The 7,855-nt window shown below is 39.8% G+C and overlaps 1 pseudogene; it reads right to left on the reverse strand.

The window, feature by feature from the left end:
* Positions 1–849: 849 nt before the first annotated feature.
* On the reverse strand, positions 850–1,280 carry LOC102247564 (annotated as a pseudogene).
* Positions 1,281–7,855: the final 6,575 nt, after the last annotated feature.

Here is a 7,855-nt window from a genome sequence, read left to right on the forward strand (position 1 = left end):
GCTTAAAAGCCAAACGGATAAAGCTAATAGCCCCAAGTCCTAATACAAACACCTCTATGATCTCAGGCGTATTCATTTTGTGTGTGTATGTTTATTATTATTACTGTTCTGTGAGCACACCAAGCATCCCAGGGTCTCTTGCTTCTTTCTCTGCCTGAGCTCTCTATCCCCAGATATTCACAAGGCTCATCCCTGGCTTTGCTCAAGTGCCCATTTAGCAGGGAGGGCTTCCGTACCACTCTTAGTAGCACTGTGCTTCACACACTCCGCTATATTATCCATCAAAGCGCTTAATCACATAGATCTTCCCACTAGAGAGTGAACACCATCAAAGCAAGGATTGTGTTCGTTTCTTTCACTGTGCCATCGCCAGCAAATAGAACAATGCCTGGCCCAAAGAAGGCACTTAAGTGTGTGTGGATCAAGTCTGTTTTGATGATGATAGATGCTGAAGGTCCAATAATGAAAAGAGCACCCAGTCCCTGCCCTCATAGAGCACACACCCTTATGTGGGAAACAGACTACATGCTGTAAGAATTGCACAGCCCAGGTCTTCTGACTCAGGTGGCTCTTTCCACTGCCATGCTCAACAAGGTATAAAAAGATGCGCTTCAATTATTTAGTGGCAGCTAAAGGAAGGCATTAGCAAGCATGAGAAAAGAAAGCTTTAAAAGCCGAGGTAGTTGCCTTTTTCCATCATGTATTTCTAAAGCCTTCCTGGGGTTTTTTAGAGACCCATTCAGATTTGAGGCCACAAAAGAGGAAGTAGCCATGAGGACTCTTCGGGGGACTTTAGTATTCTGAAAGCATTTTCAGTTGTTTTTTGTTTTTTCAGTCTTCCATACCATTTTATTTTCTCCCTTCAACCATAACAATATATGCACTTTTTTTTCTTAACCAGAGTGTCTGTAAACAAAGGCTTTTCCAACCCACTTACAGGCAAGGAAAGTGCTGCTTCTTCATATGCCCCTCCCCCCCCCATGGGCCCTCTGGCATCCAACCCAAGTCGCCCCTAGCCGGGCTTCATCTTCACTAGATTGTGCAGCCGCTTCATTGAATCTCATTCCAGACTTTAACTTTTCCAAGGCTTCCATGATTTTTCCATGTTTTTCACACAGAATGTGTTTGATCTTTACTGCATTGCCACCATCTTTGGGACCCCAAGACTCCTTGTCAGAACTGTCACTCCCAGAGGCTGCTCCTCCAGCCCCCTCTTTTCCAAAATCCCTTTTTCCTTTGGGTGGCATCTTCAGAACTTGACATTGAACTCTCCACTGTATCAGTTTCTGTTCCTTCAGTTGTATATTTTATACATGGAATATTATTTAGGTTTTAAATAAATTATCATAGTAGATTAATCGTTGTGCATAAATTTACACATATATATAACTTCATGCAGAGTTCAACAATGGGTACAGAACTGACAATTTGGAAATGTTTCAGTGGTTACCTACTTGTCCTCATTAAGTCATGATGCTTGTTTTCTAACAGAATGAATGGAATATCTACCAAGTCTCATTAGAATTGCGATAGTGTTTAGCAAGTTAGAACATAAAGCTTCAGTCCATATGCATTGGACTGGAAATGAATATTCTATTTTGTACTTTAAAGCCAGACTCTCCTTGACTTGGAGAAAGTGAAAGGAACACTGTTCTAGAATTTAATTGAGATAGAGGGAGAGGGTAAAAGTTGCTTTGAATGTGAAGTTGAGTTGATCATGCAATTTACTCTCTAGAAGCCACCTTTCATGCCTGTTGACTGACAATGCTGTCTGACACGAGAGAAACCCAGTCTAACAGACTAGTTCCTTCATTGAGAGCTATAGATCCATGCCTCAGGATTGGGGAGAATATCAGGCTTATTTTGACATGTATAATATGGCCTAAATATGAGTGAATAAAGGAACATAGGAATATTTTGCAAATAATCTTCATTAGAAGTTTATTTTGCTTTGTGTACACGTTAGCTCCTGAGAACCAGAAGGACAAAGTGTTAGGCAGCAGTCTTCTCATCCAGAGCCCTTGAGGAGAAAAAATAATATTGGTATTAATAACAATAACAAGCTAATGGCTTTCCCTGATTACCACTAAATAACACACAAAGTGGCTCTGTGACACACCATCTGTTGTATCATGTTCAGTGTATTTCCTGAGTGAAGGAGTGACAGGACCCAAGTCAAATGATCAAAGGTCTACAAAAAGGCCCATCACTTACTGGTCATGAGACCTGGAAAAAATCACTTAATCTCTTCAGTGGTAAAACTCGCCCTATCTTCTTAACAGGGATAATTGCATCAAATAAAAGGTGTTATTATATAGTGTGGAGGAATGTGTGTGTGTGTGTGTGTGTGTGTGTGTGTGTGTGTGTGTGTGTGTTTGAGCGCCCGTACTCAAACATGTTTGTGCATGTGTGGTTAGTTGGTCAATAGTGATGTGATCACAAATGTAATTGGATATTCAGTACACGGTATTCATTCAAGCAGAAATCCAATACTCCTTACGAAAACAGAGCTCTGGTGACACAGCACACTACAAATGCATTGGTAATTTTCACCTTCCTCCTTCTCACAGTTGTTTCTCTCAGACTAATAGGAGCAGGGTATATAAAAGAGAGATTTTAAAATATTTTTTAAATGCCAAGAAATATATTTAAAATGTATAAGAGTCAAAAGCATACCAACTAAAATTATTCAAATTTTGAATAATTACATAACAATATGACATTATATAAATTGGTCTTAACAGAAGCAAAACCAGGGAGAAGACAAGATCTTCAAGGTCAGAGGCTGACATTCTTCAACACTAAAGCCATCATCTGCTACAAAGTGATTGTCTTGGTCAAGAAAATGAACTCCAGAAGACCTCCATCATGGGGAATTATTTCAAACAGAATATACAAATTATTTCCTTTCAGAAATTCATCTTATGTAGCTGAATTTCCTCTACCAAATATAAACTAAGTCATTAAAATCATAATTTTGCTATCATTTTTAAGCATCCAATTTCATAAATGAGGACAGAAAATACAAGTTTTTTTTCTTTTCAAAATTCAAAGGAAATAAGCTTGCAGTATGGTTTTCAGAATCTTAGTGCAGCCAGCTTCACAACTCATAAATCATAATGTGCTTCCTTGCAGTGTCCTCCTTTCATGCCGCTGAATTAAAAAAAGCAATAAGGGGTGAGCAAATGTACCACTGGTTTCTGTTAACGTGTGTGCTGTATCTACAGATGGCTGCCTGCATTTCAAGCCAGGCATTCATCAAGGTCCAGGACAAAGGAATAAATGGTTCTGGTCATGTCATCACTGAGCAAATGTGCAAATGTACTTCTCTCTGGGCCTGGTCCCATTATTGCACAGCCTGAGTATCATGCACAATTTGTGGTTTGCCTTGTTCAAAATGCAGATTGCCTACGTTAGAAACTGACAAGAAATATGATCCCCTGCAAGTCACTAACCTGCAGAGTCCGAGAAAGTCTGTTGCTTCCTAAATAGGTAACCTGTTGAAAGTTATGCTTCTGAGATTACAATAATATCTAAACCCAACATATGCTAATCTCAACGCACTTAAATTATTCCTCCCCCTAAAGTAAATGACCAAAATATGTAAATAAAATAATGTAACATCTTCTGAAGGGTCTCTTTGGCGGAAGTGAATAAACACTGAAGTGTTGCCCCACAACAGAGTGCGCTCAGAAAGCTCAGGAGGGAAATCTGCTCTTGTAAATTGCCCACCTTAAATTGAGACTCCCAACAAATGTTTGCAGAGGCAAATTAAAATCATCTGCAATACTTCCAACAATAAAGATAAATTTAAAAAAATAAAAATAATAAAATTAATGAACTTCCCTAAGGCTTAAATCACATAAAATAAGTCAAAGATTATAAATCATCACAGCAATGAAACCTTTCTTTCAATAAGTATTTTTTCCATAGTGATGAATTGGTGGTTCTGATGGATACACTGAGTTAGGGCCAGGTTGTAGGGTTGCCCTGGTAAAAGTGCCCAAACTTTGGGGGGCTTATTTGTGGGTGCCACTATGGACCAATCCTGTGCCCCGGACTGAACTAAGCACCCTCCATCAACAGGTTTCAAAGGAAGGCTCTCTTTCTCCTGAAGGAGCTGTTTGGGGAAAATTATTTTGTTGTTGGTTTCTTTTTCATTACTATCTATGCCCTCCTCATTCCCCAACTGGATTTGAAACATTTCAGGCAGCAGATAGTGAAATAGACTAAATGAATTCTAAAGTGCTCTATGATTTAGAGTCTAGAGAATTTTATAATATTAAAATACACAAAACAACTAAGTTAAAAATTAAAATGGATCAGAAAGCATTTAGGGAGTAATGAAACCAAAAGAAGTATGTGAATCCATATGGAAAAACAAACTCTCCTGGTAATAAACCCTGGGAGGAGTTTTTCACACAGGGTACGTAATGACTTTAATTCATTCATTAGTTCAACAATGTTTATTGAAAATATCTGCTAAGTACACTGCAATTTTGCTTAAGAAATATTCTTTAAATAACAGTTTCTTAACTTGGCCTCTGACCAAAGCCAAGGACATAACATTTAATTATATTCATCAAAATACATTCTACCAGAAAATTAAGATTTTAGCCAAAATATGCTGTATTCTGGTGATGTAATTTGGCCCCAGCAACAGCGTTTAGAGACTATTCAGTACGTACTGAAGAGTTAATATGTCTCTTGAGCTGAAATGTTTCCCAAAATACTGCTGCAAACATGCTTCAGCAGGAGCGGTCTATGTAAGCCCGGGCTCTTTGCTAAGTCCCGCAGGAAGTAGAAGGCTACCTTTTTAGTTCATGTAGACATTCTACTTTGACACTTGGAAATAGAGCTTTCATCCTTGTTTCAAAGGAAACGATCTCACCTTGGTATAAGGTAGGTGCAGAGATGTCTGGACAGGACCAGATTTTTTTCCTCAGAAATTAGGATGTTTTCAGCTGCTCAAATGATTCATACATAGCACATGATATAGATGTATTTAATCAGAAAAAAAATTAAGGTGGATGTTTGTTAATAGCATTCTATATTGGCGTGCTCTTTAATATGACAAATTTTAAGTAGCACCCCATCTCGATGCTCCCCACGAAGATGTGTTAGTTGTAAGAAGGTCCTCATGTCTCTGTGTTCATCAGTTTTGTGCAACAGCATAGAATTCATTCGAAAATCAGATTGTATGTACCCTCTCATCGAGATGTGGGGAAATGCCTGGCAATCCGTAGAGGACAAAGACACTAAAAACATGTACCCATACAAAAATGAACTGTTATCCCTCCTTCCCCCCAAAAAAGGCTCATGCCTAAAACATATGGAAAAGCACAGGTCCCCCCATTAACTTTCCCCCACAGAGCAAAACTTTAACCATTGTACATAACATTGGCTTTGAAAATGCCCATAGCATTTCAATAGTTGCTTGGCTATGGAAATCACTCCTGGCTAAACAAGAGTATAAAAATATGTGCTCCCCGCTCTCTAACTCAGCACCACGCTCAGCACCACCACTGAAATGCCTTCCTCGTCCAGCAGCGATGTTACACACCACCTTCTCAGAGAGGAGGACCAGAGCCAACTCACAGCTTGTGTTAGAAGAGAGATGTGAGAAGCTACACTTCTTTACCCGCCCCCAGAACAGACATAGTTCAAGAGTGGCATCTGGCAGATCTAATCATTTGAAGCAAATGTATAGAAGTGCTCCAAAATAGATTGCCAGAAAGCATATTGCCCTCATAGCCAATTAAAATAAATGGAGAGAAGGCTACACAAAGGAAAAATAGTAATTATCCAGGCTGGAGTGTGCCCAAGTCCGAACTACTAACATACCCGAAATGTGTAAATAATCACCCTCAATATTTTTATGATTTCAGTCATTGAGAATCGTCTTTTCTTCATTTCACCTCCCAAACAGCACTCCCTACAATTCAGTCTCTATTAACAATCTGCTGAAAGATTAATTGAATATTGACCCCCAAAAAAATGGTTGCTACCTGTGGTGTCACTACAACTCTCCAATAAAAAAAACAGGTCTAAATTGAGATACAGCAAGTTGAGAATTCCATCTCACCACTTTGATTATATTTCAACTGCTAGTACTTGGAAGCCAAAGTATTTTATTTAAAAACAAGGATTAAACCATTTCAAGACAACTGCAGTGTAACGAAAAAAGCCCCGGATTGGCAATCAGGAGTCTCGGCTTTCAATTATTGTTCTGTTCTCAGAACTTTATGACTGTGACTGTGAACATTTGTTCATTCATTCTTTTATTCAACTATTTATTAAATATCTACTCTGAGCTAAGCGCTGTGCCAGTTCCCATCAGTCCATGATTCTTTATTTCTTTAAAAGGATAAACAGATATTTATATCTATTCTAACACACAGGGTTGTTATGTGAAGTAAATGAAAGTGTTTATGTGGTAGTTCTTAGTTAACAATAAAGTACTATGCAATTATGAAGTGACTATTATTAAGAAAGCATTATAATCCACTTCAATCTTCGCCTAACCAACACATCAAGGGGCGTATAGGAATATAAACAGAATTTGTGTGTACAATATATAAATTGTGCACAATGATATGTTATAATATATTTGAATGATAACAAAGAAAATATAATTTGTAGACTAGAAATGGAGAGGCAGACTAGTTAGGTGAGGAAAATAGTGGAAATAGTGAATTTCTCATCCTATATAATAAAGAGCTAATATGCAAATGGTCATCACGCCCTTGTGTCCTCGCACCCTCACTCCCTCACGCCCTCACTCCCTTGCACCCTCGTGCCCTCGTGCCCTCGTGCCAGGGCAGAGGGACCTGAGGCCGGGCAGGGGGACCTGAGGCCATGCCCCCCACCCTGGCTCCAGGTCAGGGGACCTGAGGCCATGCCCCCTGCCCGGTGGGGCTTGATGGGGGACCTGAGGCTGCGCCCCCCACCCGGCGCCAGGATGGGGGACCTGAGGCTGTGCCTCCCACCCTGAAGGGTTTGATGGGGTGGGGCCGGCCAGGTCTGGGTCTCACACGATTTCGAAGCTTGTGCAGGTCGGTGGGGACTTGACTCTGGGTCCCATGGCGCACCCCAGACTCTGACAGAAGGGAGATTTTCATATACATTTCACTAATTTTCTTTCATCTCTGACACTTCTATTATAGATAAAGGGCAAATAGCAATATTAAAATATTTCCTCTAATTAATTCCCTTTTAATGTGCATGAATTTCGTGCAGTGGGCTACTAGTACAATAACTATAAACAGGGTCAAAAAATATTATAATTTAGAAGACAATACATGAAAAAAGATAATAGAACGTGGTGCTTCATGCTGTATTATGGAACCACACTGTCTAGGTTCAATTATTGGCTCTACCACTTACAGCTGTTGCCAAGGAAAAGTTGCTTAGGCTCTGGCCTCAGTTTCCTCATCTATAAAATGTGGTCAGCAATAATATACACTGTCTGGGACTCTTGGAAGTATTAACTGAACTAACATACTATGCAGTACATTGTAAATCTACCTGAGGTTGAGCTGTTTACAATGCAGAGATTTTATATTTATGGGTGGGAATGTCAGAGATAATCTAATCTAATAATAGACAAACATGGTAATTGACCATACCTCCACTACGCTTCCCATTGGCTAATCAGCAGAATATGCAAATTAACCCAACCAAGATGGCGGCCGGAAGCCACGCAACTGGCGAGCTGGAGGCTTGCTTGCTCCAGTGTTGGAGGAAACCAAGCTTCCTCCCTGTTGAAGCCGGGCTCTGAGCTCCACTCTAAGCAACAAAGTTGCAATTATAGAAGCTAAACAAACCCCAGATACCTGCTTTCAGCAGGCCCTGG

Source organism: Myotis brandtii, unplaced genomic scaffold (genome assembly GCF_000412655.1).
Source record: "Myotis brandtii unplaced genomic scaffold, ASM41265v1 scaffold352, whole genome shotgun sequence".
Classification (NCBI taxonomy): Eukaryota; Metazoa; Chordata; class Mammalia; order Chiroptera; family Vespertilionidae; genus Myotis; species Myotis brandtii.